This window comes from Sphaeramia orbicularis, chromosome 24 (assembly GCF_902148855.1).
Source record: "Sphaeramia orbicularis chromosome 24, fSphaOr1.1, whole genome shotgun sequence".
NCBI classification, from domain to species: Eukaryota; Metazoa; Chordata; class Actinopteri; order Kurtiformes; family Apogonidae; genus Sphaeramia; species Sphaeramia orbicularis.
Genome location: NC_043979.1, coordinates 42,265,313 through 42,282,682, shown reverse-complemented (window position 1 = coordinate 42,282,682; position 17,370 = coordinate 42,265,313). Strand labels below are relative to the sequence as shown.

The 17,370-nt window shown below is 43.4% G+C and overlaps 1 pseudogene; it reads left to right on the top strand.

Moving 5' to 3' along the window:
• Window positions 1-15,991, top strand: part of LOC115415461 (prospero homeobox protein 1-like) — a 31,118-nt pseudogene extending 15,127 nt beyond the window's left edge.
• Window positions 15,992-17,370: the final 1,379 nt, after the last annotated feature.

Below are 17,370 nucleotides of genomic sequence, written 5' to 3'. Positions count from 1 at the left end.
TGAGGGGGAGAGGGGGAAGAGGGAGATGGATAGATAGGGGATAGAGGGTGAGAGCTCGGAGACAAAGGAGAGAGGAGAAAGCGATGACGGGAGGGAGGGAGAGAGGGAATTGTGGGGAATGGAAAGGGGAGAAAGAAGAGTAGAAGGAGAGAGGGGGGGAAAGAGAGATGACATGTGGGAGAGAAGTGCCCTTGCGAGCAGTGGGAGTTTTGCAGCGCTCACATTTAAAGTGCTTCACTCCCTTTCTCTGTGTTTCCGTCTATCTCTCTCTGTCCGTTATTTGTCCACTGGGGCTCTTCTGTGTGCACCCAAACACACACATACACACACACTTCCCCACATCCATCTTCAGCTCTCTTAAGGGAGGCTTTGAAAGACTCTGGCAGGCAGGAGCACTTGTATATATGAGGTCTCAACAAGCCCAAAGTCTATCAGGGCAAAGCAGAAAGAAAAATGACATGGTTACTGTTCAGCTACTTGGGATCAGTGCAGGGGATATTTGTTTAGCGACCTATGACCCACAGCCCTGCGCTGATGCATGAAACTTGACTCTCATTTAACTTTTACATGACAAACAAACTGTAAAACATGATAACTCTTTTTGTTAAAAGACTTCCTAAAAGTTTGCCCTATCATTTAGGTTTCATTTTTCATTATCCTGGAATCAGGGCTTTTTTTTTCCTTCAGAAGACTGTTACTGTTTTCATATCAAATTATGCTTATGGGAAATCACCCGACACCCACGATAGGAAATGAAGTCGCTGATGGGAAATCATCAAAAAAACCTTAATTCACAAATTGTACCATCTTATTCATTGCATTTGGAGAAACGTTATCACAGACAAATTACATTAATTTTGCACCTTCAAAACGAATGGGTGCAGCTACTAGTTAGGCATTGCAACAAATGTAAGTCCATTTTTATATTTTATATATATATATATATATATATATATATATATATAAATACACACACACACATATACATATATATATATATATATATATATCTATATATATATATATATAATCTCACGACAATTTACAGACACTTGATTTATCCCTCAAAGAAACAGGTGTGGACGTACTCAAAACGACAACAAACAAGACAAAACTAGCACTGGTTGCAGAACATAAGAACTGTGTCATAACTGCTGAAACGCAACAGGCCATCGTTCCCCCTTAACAAAACCTTCTTTCCGAAACATAAATTTCCCATCACACCTCAGACAAGACTATCATTCTTCTCCTGGCACCAGGAAGCTACTGTTGAAACAGGCTTAAGGGGAACAGCCTATTTGCATACATAAATGTGAAAATTTGCAAGAAGACAGACAGAGAGGAAAAGAGTGAGAGAGGGCAGGTGAATAAGTCTTCTGTTGGCCGAGGAGCTACAGTGGGGGGGGGTGGGGGATGAGGGCGGAGGAGGCAGGGAAGGTGTTTTGCATATTAAGGTTTTTTTTGCTGGGCAGGTGTCTGAGAGATACAGGAGCTGATTAGAGTTTAGCACAAGGAAAATTTGCCCAGCCATGCAAATTCTAACCCCCCTGACGAAACCAACCGCCTTGGTGAGCACGAAGATTCTGCATGTAAGTGTTTGTGTGTGTGTGTGTGTGTGTGTGTGTGTGTGGTGTGTGTGTGTGTGGGTGTGTTATTTGTGCGTATGTGACCGTGTGTTTGCGAGTGTGGGTGCGTGGGTTGTGTGTTTTTTGCCGTTTGATGTTTGTGTGGGAATTGCGTGTTTGTGTGTATTATATATGTGCACGGACACATTTGTTATGTTTTCCATCTTGTGTGTGTGTGTGTGTGTGTGTGTGTGTGTGTGTGTGTGTGTGTGTGTGAGTCATAGAGGTAATGTGGAGATGGAAATGTACTGGATGTGTATCAGGATGCCCCCAAGGCCCTTTTCTGTGGATCTCTCCCCTTTCTCCTCCACCTCCTCCTCCTCCTCTTCCTCCTCCTCTTCCTCCCCTACCTGCCTGCACCACCACTTGAAACAGGAGCCTACGCAGATTCAGCAGGCGCGCGCACACACACACACACACACACACACACACACACTAAGTTTTCCCTTCGCCAGATTCTGCATCATCAAAGTTCCATCCACCTTGGTGGCGTCTTTGGAATGAATATGTCCTCTGTTTCTGTGATCACACACATGCACACACACACACACACACACACACACACACATATATAGACACACACACGTCTGTGGCCTTTCTTGTTTGATGCTAATCTGCTCTGTCACTGTGCTGGCCTAATACGCTCCCCATCTCCCTCCCAGCTCCTCTTTTGTCGCGATTGTTTCCCCTTTTCCTTTCATATCCCTCCTCCCTCATTCCCTCTCGTCGTTCGCTCTTCCTTCTGTTGCCTCTCTCCTTTCATTCTTTCATCCCTCCTCTTTTGCATGTCTTCCGTTTATCCCCCTCCTCTCCCTCACTTTTTCCCCCCATTAGGAAGTTTTAATGGCATAATTGTCACATTCCTTCTGGCACAATGAACACCAGCGGTAATTAAAGAGCTTGCCGTTAATTACCTAGACCCCGGCTTTACTTTCCTCTTTTCTCAGCCCCCCTCCCGATCCCCTCTCTTCTTCTCGTCTTTTTTCTCCGCTTCTCATTCACTCTGTCCATCGCCATCAAAGTCTTCGGAAACACGCCCGGCCTCCCAAAGCCTTGACTTTGAGCAAAGTAGCGCTTTCATGTGAGGACTCAAGTGAAAAATCTCGCTTAGTGTCCTTTTCTTTTTACTCTGCAGTCCCTCTGTCTTTGAAGCCCCAATGACAAACACACATCATCTTTCATAAGACAGGAATGTGTGTGACCTGGTAATAGTTTAGCGACAGAAGGGGAGAGAGAGAGAGGTGGAGTTTGGTAAAGAGGCAGTTTTATGATGGCTCTGGGAAACTCTCAGATTTCCATAAGACAGACTAAGCCAAGTTTCCTCTGTCAGTGACCACTCCTCCCACTCCTCAAATGTAGACTCATACATACACACAGCTTGGCATTAAAAGAGGAAGTCCCTATGATCTCTATGTGCGAGGGAGGTACCGGTAAATGTGGTGAGAAGCCTCCTTACACGCACACACATACTGGTATCATGTGTCCTCTCTTATCAGCTGCTCTTTCTCCCATTGGAAACATGTCTCACTGCTTTTGTCCCTCGTCTTCTTTTGTCTGTCCATCCGTCTGTCATCCCTCTATTTGAATCGATAACTTGCCTTCACGGCCGCAGATGCACCTGCATACAATGTGTTTTTATTTCTTCTTTTTACACCAAACGTAAGCCCGTAATGACAGAACACTGACAAGTTTGACTTTTCCCCCTCAAGTCATCTTTCCTCTTTTATTTCCTCTCTCTGCTCTTCGGTCATGTGTCCTTCGCCGTTTCCCTCCACTACCCGCTCTTCCTCCTTTTTTCTTTCCTGCTATCGCTTCTCCCTCCTTCCTGTTCTCTCGGTGTCTCCCAAACTCCTCATCCATTACCAGAGCCACAGAGAGCTGAGAGCAGATGCTGTCTGTCCAACCGCCGTGCCCCATAGCATTGTGTGCTTCACCTCTCCTTCCCCCCCTCTCCCTCGTTCCTCCTCTTCATGTCCCTCTCGGGGCTCCATTTGTTCTCTACCCAGAGAGGCTAATGTCTGTTTTCTCCTCCTCCACCTCCTGATTTTTCCCCTCCCTTATCTTGCACTCCTTCATTCGTGTTCTTTTTTTGGTTTTCTTTCCACACAGGGCAATGATGCTTATTGTATTGCATGAGTGTGGAGTTTGTGCTGGTGTGCATCTGTGACCAGGGTTCGACCTTGAGGTGAAAAGGTCACCGCCGTAGTACTGAACGCACAGGCAAAGACGTGTATATATACGCACACTTAAACATGGATAAACACCCATAAACCCATAGACACGCATACACACAGTCTCACTCAGGTGTAGTACTTTCACTGAAAGGCTCTAGGGTTCCCTTTGAAGAGCGATTGGAAACAAAAAGAGGTAGAAGAGCGAGAGGGAGATGAAAAGCTGGCTGTATAGATTTAGGATCAGAGCTGCCAAAAATACAACAATACAATTTGCCAGTGGGTTTAGGTCAACAACAACGTACACCTCTTTTTTCCCCCTCTTATCTACACTTTCTCCTAAAATCCCTCTGGTCTTCTGTGCTTCAATTGCGAGAAGGTCTCAGTACACCAAACTACTATACATATGCATTTATCATACATGCACATTACAGCTGTACAGCATGGGGTCATATAGAGAAACAAATCACAACACAGTACTTGCTGTCTTGTAAACACATGCATACATTTACTGATAGTACCTGTTTATCCCAGTAGAAACAACAGCTTCTGCGTTTTGTGTAAATCTGGTAGAGAAACGCCTTATAGTTAATGACCCACAGAAAATAAATGATGCTGTGCCGGTGTTTAACATGACCTGAAGATGGCTATATATACAGACCGACGAGCTCAATGACAGAATACAACCGATACACACAGGTTTTCAACAAAACAGGTGTTATTGAAGTGTCTATTCAAGAGTGTCAGCATTACTTTTCTGCCGTGAAATCCAACAGAACGGTCACTAGTTTTTACATCAGCAACTTTAAACCAATTAATACTCCCAAACTCATACTTTATGTTAATTATTATGAAGTCTAATCTATATGAATTGACTCATCCTGCTGTGGTAAAAATGTAAACAATATGGATGAACTGACCCTTCAAACAGAAAGCGTTCACTGTATCCAGCTGGTTTACTGGTATCCACCAGCAACACAAATGTATCTGCACATTAAAGATTATTCTGGCCAACTAATCTTCACTAATCTTTCCTCACACCTTCATTTGTCAGTAATTCTATGGCTTTTTAATTGTCTTAGAGACACGAGTTAGGGAAAGAAAGGACTAGAAAGCGGGATCATCTGCTTCTAGTGAATAGCCGCGGGCTATCGAGGGCCCCTGTTTGACATATCCTGACAGGTCTTTTCTTCAGTGCGTGGTGTGTGTATGTGCGAGTAAGCCACTTTATTCTGTGTGTTGATTAAATGACCAGAGCCCAGGGTAACAGGGGTAGCGAGGAATCACTTAAGTATAAAGAACTACATGAACCGCTCTCACCTGCTCACACACACAAACACATCCTGTCACGACGTCCATACAACCCCCCCCCCTTCATTTTTCCACCCTCACCATCACCCACCCCAACTCCTCTTTTTCTTCTCCCCACTCCTCCCTCCGTCTTCCCTCCTCCTTCTGTCCCTGGTCACCTTGTGAGGGGCAGCCTGCTCTGTGGCACAGCTGCTGATTATGTCATTATTTCTGGACCATTTTGGTCTCCCTCCGTGTGTGTGTGTATGTGAGAGAGACTAATGAAGCGTGGCAAAGGGACTCATGCCAAAATGACCAGGGCGTGCATCAGAGCTGCAGATGTGTCAAGCAACCCCCTCCATTCAGCCACGCACACACACATACATTTCACATTTCCCCTGTTGACCATGATGCCAAACTCTCCCTCTTTATGTCCAATCTGCAGTATATTATTCCTCTTTCTTCTCCTGCCATCTTGTTTTCTCACTTGCCCTTCCTTCATATCTCCTTCTCCCCATCCATCTTCCATCCTCCCTCCTTCATTGCTGCTCCTTGCTCCCTCTCCTTTATTGTTCGCCCGCCCACCCACACCCTCCTTCCTCTTACCCTTCTATTCTTCCTCTCTCCCTACCTCCCTCTGATCTCCTCCTCTCCAGATGTCCTATTCCTATCTTCCAGACTCCCTTGCTTCTTTCTTTCCCTTCTGCCTCCTGCTTTCTCAGTCCCTCTGAGCCATGCTGACTTCCTGACCTCCAGAGGCCCCATTACAGCACTCCGTGACCCCCCCACTACCCCTACCCCCACTCTTTCTCCGCTTTCTCTCAGTCTGCGTCCGCCATACAGGCCCAGACGATGATTTATAAGCCTTGGAATAAAGGCTGAACTGCAATTTTTAGGGTTCCCCTGCTGTTTTAAGTTCGTCTGTATTCAGATTGGCCTGTTCCTTGCCTTGTTATAAATCCTTCACCTCCCCAACCAACCCCATTTCATACACTACAGGAGAAAAGAGAGAACAGAGAGAGTAGAAGAACAAGAAGAGGCCCTGATATGATATGAATGCTTGGCCTGCGTGTGTGTGTTCAGCCTGTAGCAAGAAACAGTGGAGGGAGGAGCGAGGAAGAGGGACAGTAGAGCGACTTCATCAATGTCTTTGACCCTGTCCTGTCCTTGACTCCCCAGCAGAGGTGCACCTTGAGAAGAGCCCATGTGACGCTATAGCTTTCACGCATACATACACACACCAGACAGCAAGACACACACACTTATATGTGCCACAACCCCCAAGGCTTCATGTGTTCAAGGCTATCTATGGAGGGACTGAGGCTGGTGTTTGCTCAGCTTTGAGGCCCGTTTCCCGTCCCAGTCCTCTGTAAAGCAAGGAGGTGCTTTTTAAAATCAAAAGATGGAGAATTTAATCTAGTAGCAGCAAATAAAAGGGGGGGGGGGTGAAGATATTTAGGTAATTTAATAGGATTTGTTTAAGGCATATATTGGACCAACGTTTCCTCTAGAGCTCGTTTGGACTCTTCAGTCGTGGCACTGTCTTATCAGAGGGGGCCGGGGACGAGCGTGGTGAGGGGTAGGAAGAAAGGGGACAATGGGTTGTGTTTGCCTAAAGTGACAGTGTGAGCCAAGGGCTTATCAAGGCCTTTGTAGATTATTGATCGAAGCAGATACGTGAGGCTCTGGGCCTATGTGTGTGCGCGCATTCAAGGTTTGGGAAGCTCTGGCTTGACTCAGTAAAATGTCAAAGGCCTGTGCAGCTTGAGTTTTTCATGCGAAATTTAACAGTTACCAGAAGTGAGAACATATGTAAAATACTCCAGGTCATTTCAAAACTTTAAACATCAATCGGTGCGTTAGAACATCAATAATTATCTGTCTTTGACACACAGTGAAAAACATGGGAAGTGTTGGTATTCCCAGGCGCTGGGGTTAGGAATTACCTGGCTGGCAAGTGGGAGCTTATGTTGTGTCCCGGCATTTCATCCTTCAAGGCTGCAGCTCACCAACACACACACAAGCACAACACAGCCTTATCTTCCAGGGTCTCGTCTGTTTGGCCAACGCTGTGCAAATAGAAGGTGCAAATACATCTCCTGACAGTTCCCAAAAGCAAAGGGAGAAACACGTTGGCCAAACAAACAGCCAACCCTGAGTCACAGAGAGACAAGAGATTTCTCAGGCTTTACTGAAACACATGCAAAGACACACACATATGTACACACACGAGCGCAGTGTGTGTAACAGTAGCTTGTATTTGAGGGCTTGGGCCTCTGGCTACCTTTTTAAACGTTTGTCTAAGCAGTCTTAAGACAGGGGGCTGCTGCTGGAGTGAATAGCTCCCAGCAAGCCGTCCACAGGCACCTATTGTCCTCCGTCATATTTATTATCTCATCAAAAAGCAGGAAATCCGATTCCCTCTCTCTGAAAAAGAGCTTATCCTTCTGTCTCAAAGCAACCTGTCACGAGAGAGGGAGTTGGAGAGAGGTGGAGAGAAAAGGGGAGAGAGGGGAGTCTGTGAATGAGAGTGATTAACTGCCTCATCGCTGTCTCCTGTCAGCGAAGTTGCTCGTTCCTCCTTTTTTTACTTTATTTTCTTTCTTCTTAATTAATATTTACCCAACAAACAGCCTGATGCAAAGATTAGGGGCTCGTGTATCTACTAGGTACCAGCTTTATGCCTCCTCTACCATTTTTTTGGCCAATCCCCTTTGCTGATTCTTTCCTCTCTTTCTCCCTCACTGTCTTCCTCTTTTCATATTGTGTTACACAGAGGTACAGTAACAATAATATCTCTTTTCATGAAAGCTTTTGTTTTTTGGAATACCGCCACACACTCATTCTCACTGTTACAAGCTCTTTTAGGAGAATAATTACTTTTAAGGGGGGTTATGACTTTTTAAGTAGTCTTTATGCCTGTGTTAAAATGTTATAAGTTATTTGATCAGTTGAATTTTATATAAATATGACAAATTCTGGCAAATAAATTGTAAAGATAAGATGGAGTCTGTCAAACTTGTAGGATAATGACCATGTTGGGCCATGTACATAACTTAATATCTGGACAAGGAAAGTTAAATATGACAAAAATTACAATCATAAGTTTCCTGAACATGAATGATCAGGCTTACATCAAGCTTTTCCTCATTACTAAAATGCAAAAAAAAAAAAAAAAAGTTGGCATTTTCAGATTTTTTCACTCTGCTGATGAGTTTGGAAATACTGTTTTCAGGTATGAAAATTACCGTTGTAATGCAAAGCAGAGACTGAAGGGATAAAAGTTTCATGCAGCCAGTTGAGGACATGCTCTCAGTCACCTAGTTTGCCTTTTCCAGGCGTCATTCCTCACACACAGCTCTCCATCCCTTGCTCTCAGCCCTTTAGCCTCTACCTCCCTCCCTCTCACCTCCCCTCTTTGTACATCTGTCCTTTAATTTTGGGCTCTGCTGAGAAGTTGTTAAAAAGCCCTATGAAATATGTATGAAGGATTGTGAGCCACGCGATTGGCCCCATTTACCGGACAGCCGAGCGAATGAACAGCCACACTGGATAATCCCCCACAATGCCTCTGGAACAAAGACCCAACAGCTGACCCTAGAGAGAGAGATGAAGGGGGGGCACGGGGATAGAGTTGGACAGGGGAGGGGTTGCAAACAGTTAAGGCTCACTGCTGGTCAGGAGGTAGCTCACTCATACTTGCACACATACTCACAAAACAAAGGCTTGTGGGACAGGAATAACTCCCTCTGTTATGTCGCTTTGCTCTCTCTCCTTAGACCCTTCTCAGCCCCTCCTTCTCCCGCCATCTCTCTCTCCCTCCCTCCCATTCTCACTCTCTCGCTCTCTCAGTCAAGAGGATCTGAAATACCAATACCCTTTTCTCCTTGACATTGCTTTCTCCTTGCAGTCAGCGTTTTGCTGTCCTTTTATAGTCAAAACGTCAGGAGAAATTCCATGCAGGAATATTCTTAGTAATGCGGCACTCCCTGCGTCTAACGGCTAGGGCGCTGTGCTGCACCGGCCCGTTGACGAGGTCTTTTGGGAAAAGCTTGCGCATGCCCAAACACGCATACCACACATAGACACAAAGTTGCCCTCACACCAGGGTCATTGTGCCAGTATTTCAGAGATGACAGCAGCCCAAACAATGAATTATATCCACTTGTATCCCACCAGAGGGGAATTCAATATTTGGGGAATTGGGTTAGCTTGTGTTTTCTCTCTTTCTGCGAGATACACACCCACGCGGGGCGTACAAGCTCCTTATTCACGACTCACCTTTTCACTCGTGCAGTGGACAGAGATATGCACACACACCAGACACACGGGCATCTTAGCCTCCATTCATCACCCCGAGGGGGGCGGGTTGCTGTCCCATGTGTGTATAACTGTGTATGTGTGTGTGAACTGGCATGCCTGTGTGTTTGACTTCTGTGTTCGTGTGTGTGTGTGTGTGTGTGTGTGTGTTCCAGTGGCCACTAACCTTGCTGTGTCCTGACACTCCTGATGAGTATCTGCAGGACACTGGAGGAGAGGAGCAGAGTGGAGTGCGCACTGTCAGGCATTTGGGCAAGCTGCTGCTGCTGTGAATGTGTGCGCTGGTGTGTGTTTGTGAATGTGTGTGCGAGCATCAAGGGAGGCGGGGAGGGAGACAGTCAGCATTATCCAAGCAGGTGACCCCTGAAGGCTGCGTCGCCCTGGAGCTTTGAGTGGAGGAGAGAGACTCAGCCAAATACACCAGGGTAGCAAGTGTGTGTGTAGCAAGCATTATGTAGAGCTCTGTCACAGTACAGGATGTGTCATCTCCTTGGCACAAGGAGGTGTGTGCGCTGGTGTGTATGCTCACGCCTGCATGAGCATGTGTGTATGTGTGTGTGTGACAGAGTGTTGGCTTGGGGGAAGGTGTCACAGATCTTTGCCAGACTAATCATCTCCATGGTGTCGGTGAGCGGTGCTGTCAGGGACACTAAAGAGGCGGCGTGTCTCCCCGTTCCCAAAGCATTTAGTACTTCCTCTTTCGCCAGCACCTCTCCACTGCTCTTCACTCAGCTCTGCTCTCTTGTTTGGTCACAGATTTACAGTAGACTCATAAAGATGTCACGCTCGTCGTGTTGCTCGGAGGGAAGTGGGAGGTGTGAGAAACCTGAGAATTCAAAAGAAGTGGACTTTCTCAGGCTACGACTTCGATAAGCATTTTGGGGAAGTAGATACTCAAGAGGCAGGAGATTTATGGGTGAACACGCTCTGAAAACGCAAACCCTATTCTACAAGTACAGAGGTAGCAGTGGTGTGGAAATAGAGAAAGGAGCATGGATCAGAAAAGTAGGAGGATCTATTTGAGCGGACAAGTTTGTGGAAGTGAAAGTCCTGTTCGTTTTTGCAAAGACACTGTAAAGTGACATTTAAGTGCACATGAACACTCTTGAGGCTGAATCATTAGTACAAGACATTAGGATCTCTGGTAGAAAATGTCCCATGTCAAAGTTAAATGCATGTGTAAACCTGATAAAAAAAAGAGATTTTCAGGTTGTAAAGCCTCAACTTTTCATTCTATGGGTCAGTTTTAGCCACAATGTCGAATTTTGCAACATGCTACAGCTGCTAAAGCTTCTTCAAGTCATCCGTCATACTTAAATTATTCTAGTTTGATCAAATTAAAATTAAATTTGGATCTCAATGTTGTAATTAATTTCACTGCAATTAATCTGGCCTCTTGCGAATTCTCTGATATACATCATATTAGGCTGGACAGTCAAGTGACAGCAGAAGTGGATGTTAAGTTTTGCAATTCATGTGATTTATAAAATTAAATAAAAACAACTGGCAAAATGAAAATTAAAGGCAAATAATTAAACAAGCTAAAATTACATCCACAACCAGTTATTCAGGCCATCTTGCATTTCTACATGAGATGGAAAAACAATCACAAAGTGCATCCAGAAATGAAGAGCAGAGTCAGTGGTGCTTGTTAAACTGATATGTCCAATATGTTCAGTTGAATAACCTTTTTCTCGTTCCCGTTTCCGTGAAGGTCCCTGATCGTTTCCTGGAGGTGGCTGAGATCACACTGATGGAGTTTTTCAATGCCATCGTGGCGGGCAAAGACGTGGACCCATCCTGGAAGAAGGCCATCTACAAGGTCATCTGCAAACTTGACAGCGAGGTGCCCGAGATCTTCAAATCCCCAACTGTCTCCAAGAGCTTCTACACGAGTAAATTGATTTCTCCTCCTCTTCCTCGCTCCACGCTTTGTGCTTCTTTTTTTATTTTCTCTGATTTAATAGAATTTCAAAATATATTCTTTTTTTTTTCTTTTCCCGAGTCTTGATTTCCTGTTTTTTATTTTTTTTCATTTTTGAATGTATGAAAGTTATGAAGTAGCATTCCCAATCTGAAGCCTCTGTGGCAATTCCTGAATGACCTAGCTATTGTGTTGATGTTCTTATATGACAATTATCATTATGGTTATTATTTGTTTGTTTTTCTATGATTCTGCTGAATTGAAGAGACTTTAATCCTATCGGGTGTTTTTCGGACCGTGTGAACCCTCATCCATTTGGCTTGTTGTATGATCAACACTAAGTCCTCAGTGTGTACCAGGGGTCCCTGATTTACTATTGACACTACTAGGAACATAGGCTGGGCTCCCTAAAGACTTCACTCATGACACCCAGGGGTGTCCCTCCAATCCACTGGGTGTCCCACCCTAACGAACTGTCCCTGCAAAGTGGGCCCCAATAGACTGTGCTACTGAAGATGTCCCAGAAAGGACAGTCACACACTCGCACACAAAAACACGACCTAGTGAGGTTATTGACTGGACTTGTGTGACTGGTCTGTACTGGTCTGTGGGACTTGGACTGGTTTCAAATAGCTACTGAGCTCTACCATGTTTTGAAGTGTGTTTTCCCTGCAAGTAGGGCATTGTGTTTATTGGGTGTACATTATTTTGATTATATTATTGTTGTTGTTGTTGTTGTTTATGATTATTATTTGTCATCACTGCTTGCTGAAGATTGGCACTTCGAGATTTGTTTGTCCTCAATGCCATTGCAGAAAAAATAAATTATTACTATTATATTATTCCACGAGAGTTTAGATTGTGAAATATTTTGCCCACGTCTGTTGTTTTCCTCACTATTCTTTTTTTTGTTTTGTTTTTTTCATTTTTGTTTGTTTTTTGTCTACTATAATTGACTTTTTTTTTTTTTTTTTTTTACTTTGTTTTTGTTTTGTGGTTTGGGTTTGGAGCAAAATGCCTTTAAAGAGTTCTGGTTTAGGGTCTTTCTTGACAGCCACTAGAGCGGGCTTCTCTGTTTGCCAGTAGTGAGCAGCTACAATGAGAGCGTCCGATAATGATGCAGTAAAAAGAGACAGACTGCAGAAACACATGAAGTAAATGGGTGCAGAAGAAGTGCGGCCTTATGGGCTATGACTTGTTGTCTTTTTTAATATTTAAAACAGCTTAGACACTTAAACTGCTCCACCTGAAATGACATTTGTTAGTTTCAGCAACAAAACCTCCTTTATATGATTATTTGTTCAAAAATAGAGAACAATTATCCATGTTTTTTTTTTTATATATAGTATATATATATAGCGCTATTTTTGCTCATGCGTGAATGAAGTCCAACCTGTTATACAGCAGGCGTTCATTGTGATTAATCTATAGAAGGTGTAAAGTAGATTATGAAGTTATTTCAATAGCAGTTGATACTTGAATATATCAGAATACTGTGGCAATCTAAAGTACACTGTCGCTGAAACAATAGATAATTGAACACAAATGCAAGACAATACAAATATAGGCATTACAGAGAGGATGATGATTTCAGGAGTGCAAAAAAAGAAAAAGCAGAGGTGAATATATGCTGAAACCAGGCGTTTGTTAATTCTGCTTCAGTGAATTTCCCTGCAAACACAAACACTCAGACAGACACGAACTGCTCCTTTTCCCTCCGTGTTCACCTGCCTCTGAGTGATCTAGCTCCTCTCTGAATGCAACAATACGAGGTCGGAGGTGAGCACTCACCCCAGGGGTAGATGGAGAAGCTCTCAGCACTACAAAGAGCAGGGGACAAAGCACAGAGTGGAGGCTACACGCACCTGAAAACCCTTCGCTCTGTCCCCCCCGTCCCACACCGCAGCTTTTAGGACCCAAAGTGTGATTCTGTTGAGGCCACTGCGCTCACTTTGCTAAACGCCATTCCTTTTACTTTTACCTGAGATTCTAATCCCAGACGTTCCACTTGAGTTCTATGTGTATAGCTAGTGTTTTATTACTTTAATCTGCCCTCTCAGGCTTTAAAGAATTTTGAGAAGCGGTTAGTGTTAGGTGCACCTTTGATGAGGTAAGTTTGAAGCAATGAGAGGCCTTGAATACTTTCTGAAGTGCGTGCGAGCTGGCTGTTGATCTCACCTTGGCGACATTGGTTTATAGTGTGTCTGTGTGTGCGTGCATCACAAAAGATCAAAAGGGGCAGGTTGCTTAACCTGCTGACTTGTATAAGCGAGACAAAGCGCCTGACAAAAGGAGGCAGAGAAAGACAGAGAGCTACTCCCTTCATTATGTCCCCCGTCTCCTCCTCCCCGGACAGTTTTCTTCTTAAGATCCGGAGCCCTGAGAGAGCGAGCCGGACTCATTTCTCACTGAAGGATGGGCCAGGCCCTGCATGTCTCAGAGTCTCAAAGCACCAGCCAAGGGCTCTAAAGCACCACAAACAAAGGAGAAAGGAGAGGACACTTTTATCTGATGCACAGATTATTATCGCTACCCCGCCCTCCCCCTTCCTGCAACCCCGCCCTAAAGTTAAAGAGTTCCTATGCCTAAAAAGATTAATTCAGGATAATGAAGACTTATGTGCAAAAAAGGATTAGCAAGACCTTATACCGCGTTGAAAATATTTTTGTCAAGTTTTCATTTTCTGGGGTCATTTGATTTTTAGGATAACATTATTGAAATACATATATAGGCTTTTTAAGAATTGTAAAATGTAAATCTATGGGAAAAAAATATATACAGTAGTGGAGGTTCTTTGGAAGGCACAGTTAGAAAGTATTTCATAAAAGAAATCTCAAGGTATTTTCAGTGACGGCTTTGTTTAAATCTGTATTCTGAATAAGTGAGTTGTTGATAGAATAGGAGCAATAGCTGTAGGTTTTTTGCAGGTTTGTGACCAGTTTTCCTTTGATTTCTTGACCTTTTGTATTGTGCTGAATGGCTGTATTCTTGAGATCAGAAAAATAACTTGGAATGTGTTTTCAGAGTATGAAATATTGTTGTTGCTACTGTAAATACTGTCAGGATGAAACAAAGAATAATTGTACAGTTTTTATATTATCACTCAGAGGTGAAAAGTGGTTTAAAAAAAGAAATTACGGAAAGAGGAATGACCCACTCTCTCCAACATATAACCACTTTTCCAAAAATCCACAGAGGAGAGGTGTTTTTCTTTCTTTTTTCCTTGCCATGCCTTTAACGGGGGTCTGTTTCCCGTCGGCAGTGCCCTTGAAGTTGCACCAGCATCCGTTTCTTTAATTTTTGCTGACAGAACGATGCACTACGCTAGCGGTCGGGTATTGATGATGTCACAGAGCGGCCCGTTGGCGGTCTGTGGACACGATCTCGTCCAAAACGAGGGCAGACGCTGCCGACGTAGCTCTAGATTTGACCCGGGAGGGAGACAGGGATTCATTGTCATTAGAAAAGTGAGTGTCATGGAAGGGGGCACATGATGTACAGTAACAGTTTAAAAGAGACTATACGGACAGTAGAAATGATTTATACCCTTTTTTACTGGGTTTGGACAGTTGGGGAGAGTTTGGACTTTTGTGGAATTTCTGTACGCTTTGCATTGTGTGTTGATGTGTGTGTGTGTGTGTAGATGTATATGAGTGTGTGTCTGTGTGAGAGAAAAGACCGATTATGAGAACCTGTGAACCAGTGAGTGACACAATTCTCACACTGTGGCCCCTCCCCCACCCCTGGGAGTACCATCCTGACATGTAAATGATTCTCATTAAGCGTTGGCAACGTGTGTGTGTGTGTGTGTGTGTGTGTGCGTGCGTGTGTGTGTGTATTGCGATAATTTTCTCTGATCTGTTTCTGACCTGTTTGAAAGGGGGTTTTGTTTCTCAATGCTTTCAGTAGTAATTCTTTTTTATTATTATATTATTATTATTATATTGCTCTTCTTTTGTAAATATCAATGATGTGGACTTACAGTGATAAATACTGCCTTTGTATAACTTAGCAATATGTTCTGTAATAGTGTTTTGTTGATGCTTTTTGTATGACATTATTATTCAATTCTAGTGCAGTAATTCCAACTGGAACAGCCATGATTCAAAATACAGTCTGAATAGTTACACACAGGTTGTAAAATAAAACACATGACATGGCTGCTTTTTCTGTTATCGGTGTCTATTTGTCTTGCAGATTTGTGTAATTTATTGGTTTAATTTATCCTAATTTATTTGATGTTGTTTTCTTTTGTTTTTCAAACAGGAAAGGCTGTACTGCATTTCATTAAGTAGAACCAACTTTGAAGATTTTAATCCTTATCGACCTAAAAGTCAAATTTCAGTGTGTTAATTCAATTGAGATAAATGGAGATCTTGGCAGCTAAAATGGAACTGGACAGTAAAAAAAATTAAGGCTGTTATGTCGTGTACCAGGACGTGGTCTGAGGGTGGGCTAGAAAGCTGAAACTAGTTTTAATCAGTTTTGTATTTTCTCTTGAGGTTTTTTCCCCTGTACTGCTTTGGCCCAGCCAAAAACAACCAGTAGTCAAATTGCCTTTCGTGCCTTCACCCTCTATGAACTGAATGTATGTGCAGTATATATGCAAGCTTGTGCAACATGAATAAAAAATTGAAATAAAAATGAAAAACAGTAGAAAATGTCATTTGTCTGTCTTTTCTTGTATCATCTCACACATACACATTAAAAATCAATTGATGCATCAGTGAAATTTATAGATTGTGTGAATAAAAAGTCACATTTTGACACTTGCGGTATGCTTCGATGTGTTCTACATTACCTGTTGTGTTATGAGTACTTACAAATGACAAGTCCTGTTTGTGTGAACCACGGCTGAACTGTTCTGTGAGTGATTCAGCGAACTAATGAGGAGTTTGGCTACTGAACCCAACCTCCCGTTTTAGTTTTCTCCACAGACTCCGCAGATAAACGAAGCAGTGCAACACAAATGCAAAAACTGCTAAAACCGAAGGAGGGTACACACAGACACCCTCACACACAATATATATAGAAACTATTTAATGCAGCGTTCAGCCAAATAAATCTGAATTCAACAAAAAGTGTATGAAAGAATAAGAATAAAAATAAATCCAGTGATAAAAGTCTTGGAAAACAATGGAAAGGCCCTTAGAGATGATGTGTGCAGATGTTTATGAATAATTCTATCCATTTATATTGTAGTGTGTTGACAAAATGAGTTCCCGTAATTAGTTTTGATTGAATACACATACATATAATCCAGATCAGGACTAACACACTGACATATGTTACATTTCTGTGGCTGTTTTCTTTGCTGTAACTTTGTAAGTCTTTAAAGGAAAATACAGGGGTATTTCAAAAGGCCTGGTGTGTTCTCTCTGCGTCATTTTGCTGTTTTCTTATCATGACCTCTGTTGTACTTTCCACCACGCCTGCCCATTGCTCTGTTCCTTTTCTTTCTTTGTTCTTGCCTGACTGCTTTCACCTCTTTTGCTTTGATGCTCATTTTTGGAGTTGCTTCTTTTGTGTCTTTCTTGCATGCTTGCTTTATTCTTTTTTTTTTTCCTCTTGTGTTCCTTTTCCCTCACGTCCCTCCGCCTGCCTCCCTCCGCTTGCCTTAACCGGAGGCTACAGCTCCTTAGGTTGGGCTGAGACAGCATCTTTGTACAACACCGACCGTCTGCTCTGTAATCAATACCATCTGTCGCTACATCTGAAGACTCACTCTCTCCCTTTCTCCATCACACACACACGGACACAAGTAGGCACTGCATGCACACACACCACATCTGTGCTTCCTACACACCGACCATGTGTCCGTGCACATGTGTGTGCATGCGCTTTCATGTACAATGACCCATGTACTTACAATCATTCCACCTGAATCATTCTTGGCCTGCAGGGAGGAAGTCACTAGAGTCACTTTCACCACTTCCTGTTTTTTCCACTTCTCCCACTGGGAGTTTAAAGGTCATTGTCTTCAGGTATCCATGTTTGTTCTGTGGCTCTGTATGTCAGCAAGACCTTGGCTCCTGTATCA